The sequence below is a fragment of the Ahaetulla prasina genome, chromosome 3 (genome assembly GCF_028640845.1).
Source record: "Ahaetulla prasina isolate Xishuangbanna chromosome 3, ASM2864084v1, whole genome shotgun sequence".
Lineage (NCBI taxonomy): Eukaryota > Metazoa > Chordata > Lepidosauria > Squamata > Colubridae > Ahaetulla > Ahaetulla prasina.
In genome coordinates this window covers 111,392,437-111,417,557 of record NC_080541.1, presented here as the reverse complement: position 1 = coordinate 111,417,557, position 25,121 = coordinate 111,392,437, and the positions used below count along the sequence as shown (strand labels likewise).

The following is a 25,121-nucleotide window of genomic DNA, read 5'->3' as shown; positions in this document are numbered from 1 at the left end:
GTCTTTGTGAAAATGTACTGTCCCTTCTTCATCTTCTAAATTTCGTATTAATTTCTTCTCCTTTTCTTCTTTTAATATGTGAGCAAGCCATCTACCCGTTTTTGGTTGTTGTTGTTTTTTTTTTGCATTTTCAAAATAGTTTTATCTGACTGCTCTAATCTTTTGCGCCACTTCTTCCTGTGTAATTAGATTTAATTTGTATTTGGTAATTTCTTTCTGTTCTTTAATTTCCTGATTTAAGGGTTGTTCTTGTAATTTAAGTTCTAATTTTCCCAGTTTTTCCTGAAGGTCTGTATATTGCTTCTTTTTTTTTCTTTATTTCTTTGGGCTGTATATGCAATAGACATACCCCTCACATATGCTTTTAGTCTGTCCCATAGGTTTTGAGTGGTAGTTTGTTCGTTCCAATTTTCTTTTAAAAATAATTCTAATTCTTTTTTTACATATGTAGTTTAACTTTTTTCTTTAATCACTCTCTGGTTCATGGTCCACCTCCCTTTCTTCTTTATTTCTCCTTTCCATTTAATTTTTATCGGACTGTGGTCTGCCCAGATGTTTGTTGTAATTTCTATTTCCAATATTTCTTTTGCTGTTTCTGGATCCATCCATGCCATGTCTATTCTGGACCATGATTGATGAGGATTGGAGAAGAAAGTATACTGAGTCTTTTGTGGATTATTTTCTCTCCATGTATCTTTTAAATTTAATTCTTGGACCATATCAAAAAATACCGTTGGTAGGGTTTTCCTATCATGATTCTTTTTTGTTCCTGTTTTATAGTCCTTTTTTGGGTCTACCACTCTGTTAAAATCTCCTAGTATACAAATATTATCAAACTCTAGTGTTAATAATTGTTTGTATGATTTGCTATAATATTTTTTCTGTCTTATATTTGGTGCATGTATAATTGCAATGACTACTCTTTTTTGTTTTATGTAAATTTCTATCAATAACGTCCTTCCCTCATTGTCTGCGAACAATTGGTTGGGCCTTAGCCATTCCTTTATGTATGCTGCTATTCCCCGTTTTTTTGATTCGGCTAATGATGTAAATAATTTTTCTAGCTTGGGGGCTTCCAAAATATTACTTTTTTCTTTTTGTATGTGCACTTCCTGTAGGCATATGATATTCATATTTAATTTTTGTAACTTAGTTATTGTCTCTTCTTTTTATGGGTGAATTTAATCAGTTTATGTTATATTTATATTGTATTGTATTGTATTGTATTGTATTATATTATATTATATTATATTATATTATATTATATTAATTATATTATATTATATTATATTATATTATATTATATTATATTATATTATATTATATTATATTATATTATATTATATTATATTATATTATATTATATTATATTATATTATATTATATTATATTATATTAATTATTATGTTAACTGAAAACAGATTCACCTCTTCTTCCATCTTGCTACTTATTAGTCGGTCTTGCTTCTCTTATCTCCTTTTGGTGTCTTGTCTGTACTCCTTCTCTTTCTTGGGGTCCCTGTTTTGTTGCCCCTCTCAGTTCTTGGTCTGTTTCGATTTCCTTGGTCAGGTGTTCCTCTTGGCTCCTCCTATTTTTGTCTATTTGAAATCAAACATACAATATCTTAAGCTAGTCCTGAATTAATATCTTAAATTAATCCGATTCGACAAATATAATGAACAGAGAAGTAAGACGAATTCTATAGTCAATTTATAAATCTATAAAAGAGAAAATATTGTATAACTAAGTATATAGAAAAAGGGAAGGGGGAACAATTAATATATTAGAATCTATTTGATAGAAGGTATAGAAATATATCAATATATAAAAGATATAAAAGATAGCCAATTGATTATAATTAAATCCCACTCTAGAGTTATCACCAAAGTAATCAATTTTTTTTCTTTCCTTGATCTTTATGCTTTCTAAATTCATTGCTACTTGACGTTCTCCAAGATGGGAAATGGCTGCTTTGCACAGTCGCTATCCCTTCTCTACAGCTTCTTCATCTCTCTGTCTTCTTTTATCTTTCCAAGAACGATCTGTTGTTCCTCTGCTCTCAGTATAAATCCCACACTATTGTTTCTATTGCAGCAAATCTCCCAGTCTTTTAACATGGCAGTCTTTCAGATCAACGTTCACAATACACAAATACTTTCACTCTTGGTCCATTCGATACTGTCTCTTACTTTTTTCCCCCCTTTTCCGCTCCCACCACTTAGGTGCCGCTTTTCACACTTTGGGAGCTCACTCAGTCACTTCTTGGCAGATTTCCCCAGCTTAGAGAAGTAGTACGGTGTCCTATTTTTGCATAAACTTTTACCGCCGATACTTCCTGCTATTTATCACTCTTTCACTTCCTCACCATTTCCTCGGGCCGTCACACCTCTGGACCTAGCTGAAGGAGCAGCTGGTCTCTTCTGTGTCGGATTTCAGGGAATCCATCCTCCACGGTGGGGGAATCGCCCTTCACCCCGTTGCCTCTGAGTGTTCCTTTTTCTTTTTGCTGTCCTCTACAGGGTCCAACTTTATAGTTGCCAGTCTCCAGACACAAAAAATCAGGCAAAAAGAACGGAGTCCCATCTTCCACCACACCAGTGTGACGCCACCCCAGAAGCTCCAACTGGCCTATAGTTCTTGATTTGCTGTGTATTTGTGGGATCTTTTGGGATGAGTGATATCAGCGTCTCCATCCAAGTTTTTGGTAGTTTGGATTGCCTTAAAGCTTTGTTGTATATGTTCAAAAGTAACATTTCTACAAGTCCCTATATCTCTTTGTAGAACTCAGCGAGGATACCATCAGGTCCTGGAGTTTTGTTATTTTTTTGTTTCTGAAAATCCACCTTCATCTCTATCATCATAATTTTGTTATTTAACATCTCATTCATTTCATCTGTTATTATCGGGAGATTTCTATCCCTTAAATAGTTATTTATTTCTTCCTCTTCTATTTTCTTCTGACTATATAGTTTTCCAAAATAATTTTGGGCTATTCTCTTTTTTTGGTCCATTCAATGGTGGATATTCCCCTCTTCATCATGCAGATGTGTTATTAATCTTTTTTCTTTGTCCTTTTTTAACTTATATGCCAGCCACCTCCCTGACTTATTGAGATGTACAAAATGTACCTGTTTTTTTGCTCTAAGCTTTTGAGCTGTTTTCTCCTGGGCAAGCAAATTTATTTTATGTTTGACCAAATCTCTTTCCTCTCTAATTTTCATATCTAGGGAACCTTGCATTTTACGCTCTAATTCTTCCAATTTCTCTTGTAATTCCATTTGCTGTTTCCCTTTTTCATTTCTTCTCGCCCCATATGCTATTGTTTGACCTCTAATATAGGCCTTAGTTGTGTCCCAAAGATTCTGCAACATTGTATCTTCATTTGAGTTTTCCTTCAAGAAGAAGTCCAGTTCTTTTTCCATCCATTGTGTATACTTTTTCTCTTTTATCACCCTTTGATTCATGGTCCATCTTCCCCTTGTTTTTGCTCTCCCTCTCCACTTTAATATCAATGGGCTATGATCTGCCCATGAATTAGGTGCTATTTTTATCTCCTCTATATTTTTGCTTAATTCTGAATCCATCCAAATCATATCCTGGACCATGAATCATGTGGGTTAGAATAAAAAGTATACTGTTTGTTATGTGGATTTCGTTCTCTCCAGATGTCTTTTATATTCAACTCTTACATCATGTCAAAAAAAGTAGCCAGTAGTATTTTCCTCTTTTTCTTATTTTTTCCCCCCAATAGATAATCTTGTTTTGAATCTATGACATTGGCATGCATTTTTATTTACATTTATATTCCGCCCTTCTCCGAAGACTCAGGGCGGCTTACAGTGTATAAGGCAATAGTCTCATTCTATTTGTATATTTACAAAGTCAACTTATTGCCCCCCCAACAATCTGGGTCCTCATTTTACCTACCTTATAAAGGATGGAAGGCTGAGTCAACCTCGGGCCAGGCTTGAACCTGCATTAATTGCAGGCTACTGTGTTCTAATAACAGGCTACTAACAGCCTGAGCTATTACGGCCCTTTTATGGTATGGGAAGAATAAAATATGTAGTTATTTTCAAAGACATGTAAGAAATGCTTTATTATTAATATGGGAGAAAGTTAAAGAAAAACATTATTTGAAAATACCAATATGACTTTCAACAATGGAAACATTAGTACATCCAAATATTATTAACATGGGAAATATTATTAAATATAAAGATACTTTATCAGAAAAGGGGGAATTGAAAACAAAACAAGAATTAGAAGAACAAGGGATTGATATGGAGTGGTTTACACAATTGCAGATACAATCGAGATATGAAAAAGATGCAAAGTTTTTACTTGGAGATGACAGAATTGGATGAGATACAGGAACAGATGAGAGAATGATTAAAAAATTGTATAGTTAATTACTTTCTATTAAATTAGAAGAACAAGTAAAAGAAGCAATGATAGCATGGGGAAAAAACTTTGGATACACAATAGAGTTAGATAAATGGCGGCAACTATAGGAAAGAAATTATGAACAATTAACAATGTTAATTGTTAACAATATTAACTGTTAACAATGGCACCAGCATACAAAGAAAATTTGTATAAAATGTTTTATAGATGGCATATGTCACTGGAAACATTGGCAAAAATGTTTAAAGATAGATCAGCTAAGTGTTGGAAATGTCACCAGACACCGGGATCATATTACCATATGTGGTGGACATGCGCAGAAATGAGAAATTATTGGATTTGGTTAGAGAAAATGACTCAGAAACGTATTGACTTAAAACCGGAACTGTTTCTGTTGGGTATTTTACATGAGAAAATTAGTAAAGAAAATGTATATTTGAGTATTCATGTAATAACTGCAGTGAGAATTGTATTCGCACAAAATTGGAAAGCGGAAAAAATCCCTACAGAGGGAGAGGTAATTAAGAAAATATTAGAATGTGCAGAAATGGACTTCAGGCGGTAATGTCATCATGGTGCGGGCGAGGGAACAGAGCTCCCCTAGAGCTTGCTTTAGGGCATTACCGATCTTGGAGAGATCGATAAATTAAAGACGAAGCTCCATAGGCACTGGGGGTGGAAAGCAAACACCCGAGTAATCAGGAACAGCACTCTTAAACTGGCAGAGAGGAAGCCGGTCTTTATGGCCAGCTTGGAGCGATGACAGCTGCATAAGTGGGAAGCAAAGAATGAAAAGCAGCAGCAGCGTTTGACAGATGAAAAATCCCAGAAGAAGGTGAGATGCATGTGGCAAAGAGAAGGCATGGAAGAGAAAAGGCAGAGAGAGACTGACACAGCGTGTCCGGGAAGGCAGCTAAAATGGAGTGGTAAAATCCACAAATTGCAATGATTGGTGAGTGAGAGACTTAAAGAAAAACGAGCTGAGATAATAAAAAGTGATGAAGAGAATTTGAAAACCTAAATAAGAACTATTAGAATTAAAAACTAAAATTAGAACTGGAAAATAGTGACTAAAATACTGGCTAATGAAATACAATTCGGCAAGACAAAGGCTTTGTGAAATTTGAACTTTGATGGACATATACTTGTGCAAAGTGGAATAGTAGATTTATTGGACTTATAGAAAAGGGGGGGGAATAAAAAGAAAAGAAGAAGAAGTAGTAGTGGATTTGTGGATATACTAAAAGCTGAGTTTGAAGAGGAAAAGAAGAATAGGAAATCAGAAATAAAACTGATGTAATATTGCAACACATAGAAATAAAAAAAAGCTACAGAAGATAAACTAAATGGAACTGAATGAATTAATGAATTGAATTAAGTTGATTATTGGAATAACTGGAATAATATTGGATTCATATTGATAATTATATATATTTATATTTCGCAAAGAAATATAAAGGTAATTTAAGAAATTAAGAGTATTAAAAAATAGAGAACTGTATAAATATATGTATTGTGTATTGTGATTAAGAATTATAAAAATTATATGTAAAATATATATAAGAATGTGTTAATAATATACAGTATATTAGACAATATACTGTAGGGGAAGAAAAGAGACAATTTCATAAAGAAACAATAGAGATACAAAGACTGTTAAAAATTAGATATAGTTTTGTATTTAAATATAGAATATTCTATATGAAAAATATTTAAAAAGAGAATATCTAGCTATTTTTTGTCATATGCGAAGGTGGGAGAATTTCGCCCAAATGATAACGATGACAACTACGGCAACTATCACTAAAGTAGGTAAAAAAAATAGCGACAATCCCTTCACCTATTACAGCTTCACCTACGAGTCAAAAATTGACAACAACGACTTGCGGTTGGCTCCGCTTCGTTGATGGCGATCTTTTTCAGACCGCTAACCCCGTTAGTCTGTAGTGCCACCAGGACAGCGCAAATCAGCTGTCCGGCGGCTTGAAAATCTCTCCCTTGGGCGAAGAGGGAGAGATGAGCATTCGGGCTGAAGTTGAATCCCCCCCGGAGAAACCCCAGAAAATTTCTGGAGGCTTGAGGGGAGTGCTCCTTCTAAAGCCTGAAAGAAGCTCCGAACCCGGTGGACATCTGCCTTTTGGCAGAAAAAAAGTAGCGTCCAATCTCTGCGGCAGAAATGGATTTGTGATGGATTGTAACGCGGATAGAGCAGAAACTGGAGTTCTAGCATTTGTTTGCAAGAAGACTGTAAGCCCCTAATAGAGGATACATTTGTTGTGAAGATAGGAGAGAAGAAAGCAAATGGCGTTTTGCGGAATGCAAGCAAATGGGGATTTGTGTATTGGAAACGAAAGTTAAGGAAATGCATATTAACAGCCAGTGTGGAACCAGGAGGTATACAAGAAGATACTGGTTAAATGGAAGAAATGAGAATGTTATGATTTATATTTTTTCTTCTTCTTTTTTTGGAATTATAGTGATTTAGAAGAAAAGCCTTTTGAATCTTCCTTTTTTGACTCTTTTTTGTCCTTTTTTTTCTTTTTTGTTACTGGGTAGGTTACATATTTTAAAAATGGCTTTTAAGCAAATAATACCAAAAGCCACTAAAAACTTTGAAATTTCTTCAGGTCAGTTATGAAAACTAAGAGAAGATATTAAAGAGGAATTAAGGAATTTTTTACAGGAGTTTCTGGAGGCTCATCTTTCAGAAATAGATCAAAAATTTGATGAAATGGAGAAAGAGATGTTGGACTTTAAGGAAGTGGTGGAAAAGCAGAAGAGGAAAATGAAAATGGTAAAGGATGCAATTTCGCAAATATTAAGGTCTTGTATTCAGATGGAGGATAGTCTGGAAGAACTTAATAAAGTTAATTTAGAGTTGCAAAGGAAAATAGAGGAAATTCAAAAGGATCAAAATAACTGGAATCTAGATAATAAGATAGAAGATATACAGGTTAAGGTAGATAGGGCCGATGAAGAAAGAGTAATATTACAATATAGATTAATGGAATATGCTATAAGGGTGAGGGGGTTGAAGGAAGATAGGAATGAAAATTTAAGAGATTTTTTCGCAAGCTTTTGCTCAGATAAAGGGTGTGGAACCAGAAGACTTTGAGATTAATATTGAAAGAATTTATCGTGTTAATTCTTGGTGGGCAAGACAAAATAGATTACCGAGGGATGTGGTTATTTATTTTACAACCAAAAAGGTTAGATATGGTATTTTGCAAGCCTTTTATTAAAAATAAATTTCAAATAATGGGACAAGATATAAAAATGATGAAGGAAATTCCTCCTAAAATGTTAAGAAAGAGAAGAGAATTTGCTTTTTTAGTGGATGAGTTTAAGAAACATCAAATATATTTTAGATGGGAAGTTCCAATGGGTTTGTCAGTAAATTTTAAAGGTAGAAAGTATTTTTTTAATACAGTTATGAAAGCAAGAAATTTTTACACTAATGTTTTAAAGAGTGGGAATCCTTTGTTGTTAGATGCTAAGTTAACTGGTCTGGAGATGATGGAAAATAGAATAGGAGAGGGGAGGAATGTTTAAGATATGAATATGATGATTATGGTTAATTTTTAGAATTCATTTGTTTAGGATATAAATTATAGGATTTTTGTTATTTGTTATATGTAAGGTATAAACCTATGGGAAGATATTATTTAATTTTGAAGGATGGAAATAAAAATTTATGAATTTAGATAATGTTGTGAATGTAATGACGTTAATTGTTTATTGTTATATTTTGGATGTAATTTAAATGATTAGTTGTTTTAATTGATATGCCTTGGATATAAATCTATAAATAGCAAAAGCTACGAAGTTAAGTTGGAAATATTGTATCTGAGAGACTTTATTCGTAATAATATTTGATTGATGGAGTAATATTTGAAGATTGGACAGTAAACGTGACAATTGAAGAAATATATAAGTGATGAAAATTTGAGCTGGAGAAGATGGACTGTAATTTAAGAAATGGACTTAGGAAATTTGAAGGAATATACAAGTGGAGAAAATTTGAATCTGAGAAGATGGACTAATTTTAAAAATGGACTGTAAGAAGAAGTAATATGTGAAGGGAAGATTGCATTTGTATTGTTCAATTTTTTTTGTTATTCTTTCTTATCTTTTCATTTTTATTGTAAGGGGATTTAAAGAGAGGTGGGAGTTTATGTATATTTAGTATATTTTAGCTTGTGATTGTTGGTTATAATATCTGGTATTTTCTCTAGGAAGTCCGGGGAGGTGGGGGGAAGAGGGGGAGGGAGGGGGAGAGGGGTGGAAATGATACATGGAATGGTTATCAATGTACAGTAACGATTGAAGATATGAAATTAAAATTTGAAATGAGATTGGGGCTGCTCGACTGCCATTTTAGAAGGGGGAGAGAGGAGTAGAAGAGGGAAGAAAGTAGGTAGGAAAGAGGTGAGAAGGAGGTGGGGAATAAGAAGGTTAGAAATGGTGGAAGAAGGGAGGAGTGGAGAAGGAGGAGAGGAAGTAGTAAAGTGAAGGAGATGAAGGAAGGGGAAAGTAGTAAAAGGTAGAGGGAGGTTGTGAAGAAAGGAAGTGGCACTCGGGCAGGCCCGACTTAGTAATAAATAAAAATTAATGATCAATGATGGATAACAGATTGTACATTAATATGATGTTGGAAAATGGAAATAAATTTTTTTTTTATTAAAAAAAATTGACAACGACTGCACTTGGCAAAGATAAACCAGAACTGACAATGAACCCACAAAACATGCAAATAATGTTACAAATGATACAGGAAACAATGAATAAGACTCAAGAAGCAATAACAAATAATCACGAAGATACAAAAATGCTACATAGTGAAATAAAGACTGAAATTGGTGAAATGAAGGTGTAAATTAAGAACATGGAGGACAAAATTGGTGATATTCAACAAGTAATGCTAGAAAACAAAGAATTCGAAAAGTGGAATCTAAAATAGATCAAGCTGATAACAAAATAGAAAAGATGGAGCCCTACAATTAAATAAAGAATTAAGTCTGGAAATGGAAAAAGCTTCGTTCTTTTTAAGATTTTAAAACATCCCAGAAGAAAAAGATAAAGACTTGGGAAAGAAAATGGTGGGGATATTAGCAGAAGCATTAGAAAAAGATAAACTAGAAATAAGAAGGGAAATGGACAAAGTTTACTGAGTTTACACAAACTACGCAAGAAGAAACAGAAAGGTGAGAGAGGTACACATAAGGTTTACTAAAAGAGCAACAAGGGATGAAATATACAAACAAACAAGAGAGGAACTGATAATACACAAAGGTAGAGAAATAATAGTATTAAAAAAAATACCACACAGAATAAGAGACCAGACACAACAATACCAATTTCTCACAACACAACTAACGAGATATAAGGTCGGGTTTAGATGGTTAGTACTGGAAGGCATACTCATAACATGGCAGGCAAAAAAATATAAGGTAGGCACAATTGAAAAAGTGCAGGATTTCTATGAACACCACTTTGCACAGGAAGAAGAATAGAAAAGTAAGGAGGAACTTGAGAGCAGAAGTCAAGAGGAAGAGATACTTGTGGAAATAGAACAAGAAAGAGAAACACAAAAGAGACAAGGAGAAGGAGAAGGAGGAAGGGTAGTAAGAGAGACAAAAAGCACAAAAAAGGCAGAACAGATAAAAAATGGGAGAGGCACTTAAGGTGTTTTCAGTATATATCAATGCTTTAAACATACCAAGAAAGAGCACTCAAGCCTTCAACAAATTAAAAAAAACCAGACGCAGATGTGATATGTTTATAGGAGGTCCACATCTAAAAGGATTACAGAAAACTGTTAGAAAATGTAAAATTAGGGACATTGTTCACAACATTAGCAAAGAAAAAGAAAGGCGGAATCACAATATATGTCAAACACAGAATAAAATCAAAGTTAGTATATTCAGATGAGGAGGGTAGAATATTAATGATAGAATTAGAATTGGAACATAAACAAATTTTACTCACAGCAATATATGCCCCAAATAGAAACCAGCACGAATATTTTCAAAAGGTACCCAACAAAATAGTAGATTTGGGTTATGAAAACATCTGTTTGATTGGAGATTTTAATGCAATTGTTGAAGTCGAGAAAGACTACAAAAGTAACAAAAAGAATAAAAAGAAGAATATATTACCAAAATCATTTTTTAGTATGACGTCAGAATTAAGTCTCCAAGACGTTTGGAGACAGACTCACAAGCTAGACAAACAGTATACATTTTACTCATATCCATATCAATCCTGGTCAAGGATCGATATGGCCTGGATGATACCGGAGCTACAAAATGGCATAGAAGAAATTGAAATTGGAATTAGTGATTGGGCAGAACATAATCCAATAATAGTAAAATGGAAAGGCCAAAAACAGAAAAAAAGATGGACGGTGAACCAAAATTTATGTAACCACATAGAATATAGAACGATGTTGGAGAAGAAATTGACAGTATTTTTTCACATAAACAAAAAAGAAGACACCTCGACTGTCAGATTGCCTCGGATCAATACTCAAGAAAGAATGACCCTGACTCCATTTGATTATAGGGGACAGTAACTTTTACTGAGCATGTCAGATAGCAATAGAAGCAAAGCTAAAACTGAAAATAGATATGGCTTACAGATACATTTCCCCTTACTCAGCCCTCCTCCCTCCAAAGGTCAAGCAGTTCTAGTCCATTTTCCTTCTCCTCTTTGGCCACATGGTACTTTACTTCCGATGTTATTCCTCTGTTTGTCTTCTGGTTGGTATGCCTGGCATGCAGTGGTCGTTAAAGCTGCGCACGTCTGTTTGAATCCTTCTTCCCTCCTTCTCTCATATGTCAACCAGAACGCTTAAAGGGGCCATCATCCCATTAATCACACATAACAACAAGCAGCAATAAAACATTTAATGAAGTGATAAAACAGTTAAACACTCTACTAAATAAATAAACACTTAAAGTAATAAGCGGAGGCTGACATCGACAGAATTTATGGGATACAACAAAAGCCTATATCTGGGGATTAACGATCGCATATAACTCTAGAAAAAACAAAGAAAGGAAAATACAACACCAAAGACTACAAGAAGAATAGCAGAAAACAGAATATTATTTACAGAAAGATCCACAAAATAAAAGAATAAAAGAAAAATGGATCATTCTAAAACATAAGAGCAATTTGATAATACAAAAAGAATTGGCACAGAAGATTAGGATGGCAAAACAAAATTATTTTGACAATGCAAATAAAACTGGCTGATGATTAGTGTACAAATTAAAAAATGAAAAAGCAAAAAGAACAATACATCAACTCCAGGATGAAAATAGAACAATACAGTATAGACGGGAACAAAAAAAGAAAATACTTTTTTTTCAAAATTATATAATCAGGAATATATAGCAGAAGATAAAGTCAAACAATACATAGAGGCAACAAAAATGAATAAAATCACAAAAGAACAAAAAGAAATGTTAAATAGCCCGATAACTGCAATAGAATTGGAAGCAGGATTGAAAAAGCAGAAAAATAATAAGTCACCAGGATTGCCGATTGAATTATACAAAAATATGAGTCTTTACAATCAATATTATTGGAAATTTTCAATGAGGCGTTGGAGGAGGCCAAGATACCAACAACATGGATGGAAGCAATCATTACCCTCATTCCCAAGGAAGACACTGATTTACAACAAATTCAAAATTACAGACCGATATCTTTATTAAATATGGACTATAAAATATTCGCATCGATAATAGCAGAGAGGATTAAAAAAAATTGAATAAATATATACACTCAGAACAGAATGGTTTTCTCACAGGAAGACAGATAAAAAATAATATGAGGATCATAATGAACATTCTGGAATACTACAAAGCCCACCCAGAAAAACAAGCGTCACTGGTTTTCCTTGATGCCCAGAAGGCGTTTGATAATTTGAACTGGAAATTTATCAAAACACAAATGAAATATATGGATTTCGGGACTAAATTTGAAAAAATGATAAATATAATATACACAAAACAAACAGCTAGAGTAATTATAAACGATGAAATGACAGAAAATATTGAGATAACTAGGAGTTAGACAAGGGTGTCCACTTTCTCCACTTCAATTTATTTTATCATTAGAAATACTATTGACAAAAATCAGAGAAGATCAGAAAATAAAAGGCTTAAAATCCAAAAAGGAAGAATACAAGGTTCAAGCCTTCGCTGATGATACGATATTTATTTTGGAAGATCCATTAGAAACCGGCCCCAAACTGATTCCAAAAATTGAGGAATTTGGTGAAGTAGCAGGACTCAAGATAAAATAAATCTAAATTAATTACAAAAAATCTCACCCAAAGTCAAAAAAAGGAATTGGAAGACAAATTAAAATAAATGTAACCAAGAAAGTAAAATATTTCGGGATTTGCCTTACAGTGAAGTGTTCATCAATTAAGGAGGACAATTGCGATAAAATACTAAATAACATAAAAAAAGATTTGGATAATTGGAAAAACCTACAAATTTCATTATTGGGCAGAACTGCTACGATTAAAATGAATATTTTGCTGAAAAATTTATTTCTGTTCCAAGTCATTCCAACAAAACTAGGGAAAACGTTATTTCAAGAGTTGAACAAATTAATTAGTAAATTCATATGGCAAGGGAAAAAATCTAGGATTAAATTAAAATTATTGCAAGATACGAAAGATAAAGGGGGCTTGGCTTTACCAGATTGGGAATTATACTACCAAGCATCAATTATCACGGCTAAAAGATTGGATGGAATTGAAAATAAAAGAATAAAAGAAAATGGATCATTCTAAAACATAAGAGCAATTTGATAATACAAAAAGAATTGGCACAGAAGATTAGGATGGCAAAACAAAATTATTTTGACAATGCAAATAAAACTGGCTGATGATTAGTGTACAAATTAAAAAATGAAAAAGCAAAAAGAACAATACATCAACTCCAGGATGAAAATAGAACAATACAGTATAGACGGGAACAAAAAAAGAAAATACTTTTTTTTCAAAATTATATAATCAGGAATATATAGCAGAAGATAAAGTCAAACAATACATAGAGGCAACAAAAATGAATAAAATCACAAAAGAACAAAAAGAAATGTTAAATAGCCCGATAACTGCAATAGAATTGGAAGCAGGATTGAAAAAGCAGAAAAATAATAAGTCACCAGGATTGCCGATTGAATTATACAAAAATATGAGTCTTTACAATCAATATTATTGGAAATTTTCAATGAGGCGTTGGAGGAGGCCAAGATACCAACAACATGGATGGAAGCAATCATTACCCTCATTCCCAAGGAAGACACTGATTTACAACAAATTCAAAATTACAGACCGATATCTTTATTAAATATGGACTATAAAATATTCGCATCGATAATAGCAGAGAGGATTAAAAAAAATTGAATAAATATATACACTCAGAACAGAATGGTTTTCTCACAGGAAGACAGATAAAAAATAATATGAGGATCATAATGAACATTCTGGAATACTACAAAGCCCACCCAGAAAAACAAGCGTCACTGGTTTTCCTTGATGCCCAGAAGGCGTTTGATAATTTGAACTGGAAATTTATCAAAACACAAATGAAATATATGGATTTCGGGACTAAATTTGAAAAAATGATAAATATAATATACACAAAACAAACAGCTAGAGTAATTATAAACGATGAAATGACAGAAAATATTGAGATAACTAGGAGTTAGACAAGGGTGTCCACTTTCTCCACTTCAATTTATTTTATCATTAGAAATACTATTGACAAAAATCAGAGAAGATCAGAAAATAAAAGGCTTAAAATCCAAAAAGGAAGAATACAAGGTTCAAGCCTTCGCTGATGATACGATATTTATTTTGGAAGATCCATTAGAAACCGGCCCCAAACTGATTCCAAAAATTGAGGAATTTGGTGAAGTAGCAGGACTCAAGATAAAATAAATCTAAATTAATTACAAAAAATCTCACCCAAAGTCAAAAAAAGGAATTGGAAGACAAATTAAAATAAATGTAACCAAGAAAGTAAAATATTTCGGGATTTGCCTTACAGTGAAGTGTTCATCAATTAAGGAGGACAATTGCGATAAAATACTAAATAACATAAAAAAAGATTTGGATAATTGGAAAAACCTACAAATTTCATTATTGGGCAGAACTGCTACGATTAAAATGAATATTTTGCTGAAAAATTTATTTCTGTTCCAAGTCATTCCAACAAAACTAGGGAAAACGTTATTTCAAGAGTTGAACAAATTAATTAGTAAATTCATATGGCAAGGGAAAAAATCTAGGATTAAATTAAAATTATTGCAAGATACGAAAGATAAAGGGGGCTTGGCTTTACCAGATTGGGAATTATACTACCAAGCATCAATTATCACGGCTAAAAGATTGGATGGAATTGAAAAATAAAGAATTCTAGCAATAGAAGGTCACGATTTGCAAATGGGGTGGCTTGCATTCTTTTGAGACGACAAATACAAAACACATAAATATTTTCAAACACACATAATTAGGAATGCTCTGCTACAGTTTTGGGGGAAAAATAAAACAAAAACACTATACAAGAATCCCAATGTGGCTATCCCCAACAGAAATAATGAAACACCCAAATTTATTAGATGTAGATAAGATAATTAGATACCTAGTGGCAATGAGGGTTGCGAAGCGTTCCTACGTTTCCTCCCTCATTGCGTCGGCAGATAACCGCCCGGCCGCCCTGTTTCGGGTGACCCGCTCGCTCCTTCAACAGGAGGGGCGGGAGGACCCCCTACAAGGGCGTGCCGAGGAGTTTAACGGTTATCTATACGACAAAATCGTTCAGCTTCGGGACGGATTGGATCAAAATTGGGTAGATCCAGGCGAGGGTTCCGAGGCCCGTCTTGTTGAGGTGGTTTGGGATGATTTTGATCCTGTGACTCCCGAGGACATGGACAGGTTGCTGGGTAGGCTGAACGCCACCACATGTTTACTGGATCCGTGCCCCTCCTGGTTAGTACTGGCTACTCAGGAGGTGACACAAGGCTGGCTCCAGGGGATTACAAATGCTTCTTTGCGGGAGGGGTCTTTCCGCGGCCTTGAAAGAGGCTGTGGTGAGACCCTCCTCAAGAAGCCTTCCTGGACCCAGCTGTTTTAGGAACTATCGCCAGTCTCCAATCTTCGCACGGCGAAGGTTGTAGAGAGTGTGGTGGCATGTCAGCTACCCCAGTACCTGGATGAAGCTGTCTATCTAGACCTGCTCCAGTCCGCTTCCGCCCGGATACAGTACGGAGACAGCTTTGGTCGCACTGGTGGATGATCTCTGGAGGGCCAGGGATAGGGGTTACTCCTCTGCCCTGGTCCTATTAGACCTCTCAGCGGCTTTTGATACCATCGACCATGGTATCCTGCTGCGCCGGTTGGAGGGGTTGGGAGTGGGAGGCACCGTTTATCGGTGGTTCTCCTCCTACCTCTCTGATCGGACCAGACGGTGTTGACAGGGGGGCAGAGATCGACTCCAAGGTGCCTCATGTGTGGGGTGCCGCAGGGGTCGATTCTCTCACCCCTCCTGTTCAACATCTATATGAAGCCGCTGGGTGAGATCATCAGTGGCTTTGGGGTGAGATACCAACTGTACGCTGATGACACCCAGCTGTACTTTTCCACCCCGGGCCACCCCAGTGAAGCTGTCGAAGTGCTGTCCCAGTGTCTGGAAGCCGTACGGGTCTGGATGGGGAGGAACAGGCTCAAACTTAATCCCTCCAAGACGGAGTGGCTGTGGATGCCGGCACCTCGGTACAGTCAGCTGCAGATGCGGCTGTCTGTCGGGGGTGAATCATTGGCCCCGATGGAGAAGGTACGCAACTTGGGCATGCTCCTGGATGGTCGGTTGTCCTTTGAAGACCATTTGGCGACCGTCTCCAGGAGAGCATTCTATCAGGTTCGCCTGATCCGCCAGTTGCGTCCCTTCCTGGACCGGGATGCCTTATGCACAATCACTCATGCTCTCGTTACCTCTCGCCTGGACTACTGCAATGCTCTCTACATGGGGCTCCCCTTGAAGAGCACCCGGAGACTTCAGCTAGTTCAGAATGCGGCTGCGCGGGTTATTGAGGGAGCGTCTTGGAGCTCCCACATAACACCTATCCTGCGCAGACTGCACTGGCTACCTGTTGTTTTCCGGGTGCGCTTCAAGGTATTGGTTACCACCTTTAAAGCGCTCCATGGCTTAGGACCGGGCTATCTACGGGACCGCCTACTGCCGGCTTCTATCTCCCATCGTCCGGTACGTTCCCACAGAGAGGGACTCCTCAGGGTGCCGTCAGCCAAACAGTGTCGACTGGCGGCCCCCAGGGGGGGGGCCTTCTCTGTGGGGGCTCCGACCCTGTGGGACGAACTTCCCCTCGGACTTCGACAATTACCTGACCTTAGGACCTTTCGCCGCGAACTTAAAACTTATTTATTTCGTATGGCTGGACTAGCCTGATTTTTATTTTTATTGGATGGGTTTTTAAAACTGTGTTATTTTAAGGGGGAGTACGTTTTTTAACATTTTGGGCATTTAAATTAGTTTTTTAAGGGATGTTTTTAATTATTGTGTGTATTTATATTTTATCTGCCTGTTCACCGCCCTGAGTCCTTCGGGAGAAGGGCGGTATACAAATTAAAATATTATTATTATTTATTATTATTATTATACAAGAAATTAGTTAATGTACAGGAAAATTTGAGAACAAAACATGAACTGAAAAAGTGATAGGGAGGTAGATAGGTGGACATACACACAAATAACAGAGGATAAAAAAACCATATGAAATACAAAGAGAGCAGTAAGAATTGGATAAAATTGTACATGGAAGAGAGTTAAAACTAATCAGTAAAATATATGAATACCTATTGCGATATAAAATGGAAGACGAGGTGGTTAAAGAAACAATGATCAAATGGGCAAAAAACTTTGGATACAATATAGAATTGGAGAAATGGGAAAAAATGTGGAAAACAAATATAAAAATAACAGTGTCAGCGACATTCAAGGAAAACCAGTTGAAAATGTTTTATAGATGGCATCTTCCACCAGCAAGGCTTGCTAAGATGTACCCGAATAGCTCCATATTATGTTGGAAGTGTAAAAGGATATATGGAACGTATTACCATTTATTGTGGACATGTCCAACAGCAAAAAAATTCTGGGTTAAAATTAAAAGGTCGCTGGAAGAAATAACTGATCAACATATAGACTGGAGACCAGAGACCTTCCTGCTGGGAATACTCAACACGAAATACAGTAAAGAAATCAGATACCTAATTTTACGTATAATAACAGCTGCCAGAATAGCATACGTACAGAAATGGAGAAACGAGAATATACCAACCAGAAGAGGAAGTGATAAAGAAAATCATGGATTGTGCGGAGATGGACAAATTAATGAAGGAGTTAAAAGAAAAAGAAGATTTGGAATATTATATAGTATGGAACAAATTGTATAATTGGCTAGAGACTAGAAATAGTAAATGATGAGAAAGGTGAAAAGCTTATATACATGTATATAAAATGGCAATGTATGACAGAAAATGAATAGTTAGAAGGATAGATAGGATAGAAGATATGTAGAAACAAAGGAGAATGGGACAAAAAAGAAAAGTATAATTCAATGAAACGAGAGGGAAAAATAAGGATGTAAATATGAGAAGAATAAGGAAATGAAGCTGATGTAAAGAAGGAACATACGTTTTATGTCAATGTGTATTATGTATTGTTTTTTGTTCGTTCTTTTTTGTTAAAAAATAAAAAAATAGAATGTGCAGAAATGAATAGATTTAACATTAGCAATTAAAGGGAAGGAAGAATCGGAATATTACAACATATGGGGGCAGTTTTATTATTGAATAGAAAATGAATATAGACAAAAAGTGGTGTAAAATTAAATAAATCTGGAAGAAAAATGTTCTAACAGGAGATATATTAAATTGAAATGTAAAAGCAGAGAAATATATATATTATGATGACACAAAAATTTGTACCCAGATGACACACTGAATAATAAATGATGTAATGCTTGTTTTAAAAAATAAAAAAACTTTTTATAAAAAAACTCCACTGTAACCAGTTGATGATGCACACAACCAGGAAAAGACCTATATATTTAGGACCCAGTTTTTTACAGAGTTGCCTCAATTTCAAGTACTTCATGGATAAATATACTTTATCCCCGATCTTAAACTCCTTCTGGGTCCCCTCTTCTGATCTGTTTCTTTCTTTTGCAACTCTCCCACCTTCATTAAAGCTTTCTGCACATTTCTACAAGCGGAACTGATAGCATCCAAGAGGGCAATTGAAAGCTGTCTTCCACTCCTGCACATTCTAATATTTTTTAAATCACATTTTCATCTGTAGGATTTCTTCACTTTTCCATTGTTGTGCAAATGCAGTTCTGGCTGCAGTTAATACATGTAGGATCAAATATGTATTCCCCTTATTATAATTATCCAGGATAATACTCAACAAAAATACTTCTGGTTTTAAATCAATATGTTGCTTTATCATTTTTTCCAACCATGTATGTATTTTTGTCCACTATTTTTTTGCTTTTGAGCATGCACCACATATGATAGTACGAACCAGGTATCTGCTGGCATTTCCAGCATTTAACCGACTTATCCTTAAACATCTTTGCCAACCTTGAGGGCAAGAAGTGCCATCTATAAAACATAAGTTTATGTAAGTTTTCTTTATATGTAGTTGACATTGTTAATTTATAATGTCTATCCCATAATTTCTGCCACTTATCTAACTCTATTGTATATTGTCTCCTTTACTTGTTCATCTTCCATTTTAATACTTAATAGATAACTATACATTTTCTTTATTAGTTTTTCATCTGTCCCTGTTAGTATCTGATCTAGTTCTGATAATTCTTTATAAAAACCATACATTTTAACATCTTTCTCATATCTAGATTGTATCTGCACTTGTGGCCACCAAGCTATATCAATCCCTTGACCACTCAGTTCCTGTTTAGTTTTGAGCTCCCCCTTTTCATTCAAAATATCTTTGTATCTAATAATATTTCCCAGATTAATAATGTTTGGATGGATCAGTGTCTCCATTGTGGAGAGCCAGACTGGTATTTTCAAATAATGTTGTTCTTTGATTTCCTCCCATACTAATAATAATGCATTCCTAATATAATGTCTTTGAAAATAACCATGTATTTTGTTTTTCCCATACCATAAAAAAGCATGCCAACCCAGTTGAAGATCATGTCCCTCCAAACTCAATAACCTTTTATGCCTCAAATCAATCCATTCTTTCACCCAAGTAAGTACTGAGACCTGATAATACATCTCCCAATTTGGTAGCCCAAAACCACCTCTATTTTTTGAGTCTTACAACATTTCCAAGCTTATTCTTGCTTTTTTCTCTTGCCAAATATATCTTATTATTATTTTATTTAGTTCTTCAAAATATCTTTTTCCAGCTTTATTGGAATTGTTTGAAATAGATATAGTAGTCTCGGCAGGATATTCATTTTTATAGTAGCTATTTTTCCTGTCAGCAACAATTGCAGGTTTTTCCAGTTCTCCCAAGTCTATTTTATTTTTATTTTTTTTATAAAAAGTTTTTATTGATTTTATTACAACAACACAACACAAACGCACATAACATAGACACATAATATGTGTTTTCTTTTTACATGACGGTTTCGTCCCATCTACTTTCTGCTTCCCCTTTTCCCTTCTTTTTTATTATCTTTGACTTTATCGTCTCTTTATATCTAGTTTTATTTACTTACAATATTTTACACATTTGTTATCGTCCCTTCTCCATCCTTTATTTCTATTTAGTTTTCCTATTCTCCAACCACTCGTACCATTTGGTCCGTACTTGATAGTATTCTGTCTCTTCCTTTTCCTTTATTTATTTTGTTAATTTATCCATCTCTGCACAAGTCCAGAATTTTCTTGATGATTTCTTCCTGTGTTGGTACCTTTTCATTTTACCAAAACTCTGTGCAGGCAATCCTTGCTACTGTAATTATGTGTAATATCAAATACTGAATATCTTTATTGTATGTTCTGGTTAATATCCCAAGTAAGAACATCTCTGGTTTCAAATCCACCTTATGTCCACTTATCTCTTCTGTCCAGTTTCTGATTCTGGACCAAAAATTTTTTGCCTTGGGACATGTCCACCATAAGTGATAGTATGTTCCAGAAGCTTTTTTGCATTTCCAGCAGTTTGACAGATTATTAGGAAACATTTTAGCTAGCCATATTGGTGTAAAATGCCATCTGTAAAACATTTTTAGCTGGTTTTCCTTGAATGCCGTTGATAGTGTCAATTTAATATTTATTTCCCATAATTTTTCCCATTTCTCCAATTTTATGTTATAGCCAAAAATTTTTGTGCGCTTATGCACGCCCCTTATGGTCCTCTTAGGAATGGGGTGAGGTCCATAGTTGAAAGTTTTTGGTTAAAGCTTTTAGGATTATGGGAAGAGACCACAGAGTCAGGTAAAGTATTCCAAGCACTGATGATTCTGTTACAGAAGTCATATTTTCTGCAATCTAGATTAAAGCGGTTAACATTAAGTTTAAATCTATTGGTTGCCCTTGTATTATTGCAATTAAAGCTGAAGTAGTCTTTGACAGGAAGGACATTACAATAGATGATTCTGTGAGTTAGGTCTTGTCCAAGGCGACGGAGTTCCAAGTTTTCTAAGCCTAGGATTTCAAGTCTGGTGGGATAAGGTATTTTGTTGTTTTCAGAGGAATGGAGAACTCTTCTTGTAAAATATTTCTGGACACGTTCAATTGTATTGATGTCAGAGATGTGGTGAGGGTTCCAAACAGGCGAGCTGTATTCTAGAATTGGTCTAGCAAATGTTTTATATGCTCTGGTTAGTAGTGTGGTGTTTTTGGAAAAGAAGCGACGCAAAATTAGGTTTACAACTCTTAGAGCTTTTTTTGCTATGTAGTTGCAGTGGGCTATGGTACTTAGATCATTTGACATGAAAACTCCAAGGTCTTTAACGGGATGGGGGTCGTCTGTAAGGTAATGTCCATCTAGTATGTACTTAGTTTTTGGGTTCTTTTTTCCTATATGTAAGACTGAGTATTTGCTGGTTGAAATTTGGAGCTGCCAATTTTTAGACCAAGCGGATAGATGATCAAGGTCGTTTTGAATGATAGACGTATTGTCTGTGGTGTTAAATAGTTTGATATCATCAGCAAAGAGAACACAATTACTTGAGATGTGGTCACAAAGATCATTAATGTATAGTATAAAGAGTGTTGGTCCAAGGACGCTGCCTTGAGGAACACCACTCTTGACAGGAACAGGATTTGATAAAGCATTGCCAATTTTGACCACTTGTTGTCTGTTAGACAGAAAAGCAGATATCCATTTGTGGAGGGGCCCTGGGATGCCATAGGATGTTAGTTTTAGGAGAAGTTTATCGTGTACTACTGAGTCAAAAGCTTTGCAGAAGTCTATGTAGATTGCATCTATTGATTTGCCTTGATCGAGATTTGAAGTTCATATGTTTTTGCAGTGGAGAAGTTGTAAGTTACATGATAATTTTTTCCTGAAACCAAATTGTTTGTTGGAGAGTAGGCTGTTAGTTTCTAAGTGTGAGGTAATGGATTGGTTGATGATAGATTCCATGACTTTGCAGGTGACGCAGCAAAGGGAGATCGGTCTGTAGTTCTCGACTAAATTGGGGTCTCCTTTTTTGAAGATAGGGATGACTAGTGACCAAAGTTTGGGAAGAGAACTGGTAGTGAAAGCTTTATCAAAGATAATACTTAGGGGTTCTGCTATATTAATGGAAAGTTTTTTTAAGAAATATGCACATAGTCCATCGGGTCCAATAGAAACACTGTTTCCTAACAAACAGGAAGCAGCAGGTGAAGCTAAGCAAGATCACATCAATACCTGTACAATTAGCACAGGGGCCCCCCAAGGCTGTGTGCTCTCCCCACTTCTCTCTGTATACCAATGACTGCATCTCCAATGATCCATCTGTTAAGCTACTGAAGTTCGCAGATGACACAACAGTGATTGGTCTCATTCGAGACAATGACGAATCCGCATATAGACAAGAGGTCGAACGACTAGCCTTGTGGTGCAACCAAAACAATCTGGAACTGAACACACTCAAAACCGTAGAAATGGTGGTAGACTTTAGGAGAAACCCTTCCATACTTCCACCTCTCACAATACTTGACAACGCAGTATCAACAGTAGAAACCTTCAAATTTCTGGGTTCTATCATATCGCAAGATCTCAAATGGACAGCTAACATCAAAAACATCATTAAAAAAGGACAACAAAGAATGTTCTTTCTGCGCCAACTCAGTAAGCTCAAACTGCCCAAGGAGCTGCTGATCCAATTCTACAGAGGAATTATTGAGTCTGTCATTTGCACCTCTATAACTGTCTGGTTCGGTTCTGCAACCCAATAAGAAAAACACAGACTTCAGAGGATAATTAGAACTGCAGAAAAAATAATTGCTACCAACCTGCCTTCCATTGAGGACCTGTATACTGCACGAATCAAGAAGAGGGCCGTGAAAATATTTGCAGATCCCTCACATCCTGGACATAAACTGTTTCAACTCCTACCCTCAAAACGATGCTATAGAGCACTGCACACCAGAACAACTAGACACAAGAACAGTTTTTTCCTGAAGGCCCTCACTCTGCTAAACAAATAATTCCCTCAACACTGTCAAACTATTTACTGAATCTGCACTACTATTAATCGTTTCATAGTTCCCATCACCAATCTCTTTCCACTTATTTATTTATTTTATTCAATTTTTATACCGCCCTTCTCCCGAAGGACTCAGGGCGGTGTACAGCCAAGTAAAATCACAGTATCAATATTAAAAGAAATTAAAACAAACATATTATAAAGTGGCCAAATTTAAAACGAATTAAAATATTAAAATATAAATAACCCAATAAAATTTTAACCCAATAAAATTTTAGGCCAGTCCCGCTTGAATAAATAGGTGCGTTTTCAGCTCACGGCGAAAGGTCCGAAGATCAGGCACTTGACGTAAACCAGGGGGAAGCTCATTCCAGAGCGTGGGAGCTCCCACAGAGAAGGCCCTGCCCCTGGGGGCCGCCAGCCGACATTGTTTGGCGGACGGCACCCTGAGAAGGCCCTCTCTGTGAGAGCGTACAGGTCGGTGGGAGGCAAACCGTAACAGCAGGCGGTCTCGTAAGTACCCGGGTCCTAAGCCATGGAGCGCTTTAAAGGTGGTGACCAAAATCTTAAAGCGCACCCGGAAGACCACAGGAAGCCAGTGCAGACTACGCAGGAGTGGTGTTACATGGGAGCAACGAGTCGCTCCCACTATTACCCGCGCAGCTGCATTCTGGACTAACTGCAGCCTCCGGGTGCACTTCAAGGGCAGCCCCATGTAGAGAGCATTGCAATAATCCAGGCGGGAAGTTACGAGGGCATCAGTGACCGTGCATAAGGCATCCCGGTCAAGGAAGGGGCGCAACTGGCGCACCTAGCGTACTTGGTGGAAGGCCCTCTTGGAGACGGCCGCCAAATGATCGTCAAACGACAGCTGCCCATCCAAGAGGACACCCAAGTTGCGCACCCTCTCCATTGGGGCCAATAACTCGCCCCCCACAGCCAGCTGCGGCTGCAGTTGACTGAACCGGGGTGCCGGCATCCACAGCCACTCCGTCTTGGAGGGATTGAGCTTGAGTCTGTTTCTCCCCATCCAGACCCGTACGGCTTCCAGACACCGGGACAGCACTTTGACAGCTTCGTTGGGGTGGTCCGGGGTGGAAAAGTACAGCTGCGTATCGTCAGCGTACAGATGAAAACTCACCCCAAAACCACTGATGACCTCGCCCAGCGGCTTCATGTAGATGTTGAACAGGAGGGGCGATAGAATCGACCCCTGAGGCAACCCACAAGTGAGGCGCCTCGCGGTCGACCTCTGCCCCCCTGTCAACACCGTCTGCGACCGGTCGGGGAGATAGGAGGAGAACCACCGATAAACGGTGCCTCCCACTCCCAATCCCTCCAACCGGTGCAGCAGGATACCATGATCGATGGTATTGAAAGCCGCTGAGAGATCTAATAGGACCAGGGCAGAGGAACACCCCCTGTCCCTGGCCCTCCAGAGGTCATCCACCAATGCGACCAAAGCCGTCTCCGTACTGTGACCAGACCGGAAGCCGGACTGGAACGGGTCTAGATAGACTGCTTCATCCAGGTACTGGGGAAGCTGCCATGCAACCACACTCTCTACAACCTTCGCCACAAAGCGAAGGTTGGAGACTGGACGATAATTACCCAAAATAGCTGGGTCCAGGGAAGGCTTCTTGAGGAGGGGTCTCACCACCGCCTCTTTCAAGGCGGAGGGGAAAACCCCTTCCAACAATGAAGCATTTATAATTCCCTGGAGCCAGCCTCGTGTCACTTCCTGAGCAGCCAGCACCAGCCAGGAAGGACACGGGTCCAGTAAACATGTGGTTGCATGTAACCTTCCCAGCAACCTGTCCACGTCCTCGAGAGCCACAGACTCAAACTCATCCCAAACAACCTCAACAAGACGTGCCTCCGCCATCCCCTCTGGATCATCGCAATTTTGGTCTAAACTATCCCGAAGCTGAACGATTTTATCGTATAGATAACCGTTAAACTCCTCAGCCCGTCCCTGTAGGGGGTCA

The 25,121-nt window shown here is 36.8% G+C and overlaps 1 protein-coding gene across 1 annotated transcript in view; it reads left to right on the top strand.

Annotated features, from left to right (window-relative positions):
* Positions 1 to 25,121, top strand: part of DIAPH1 (diaphanous related formin 1) — a 281,001-nt gene that overhangs the window by 207,092 nt on the left and 48,788 nt on the right. The window lies entirely within an intron of this gene.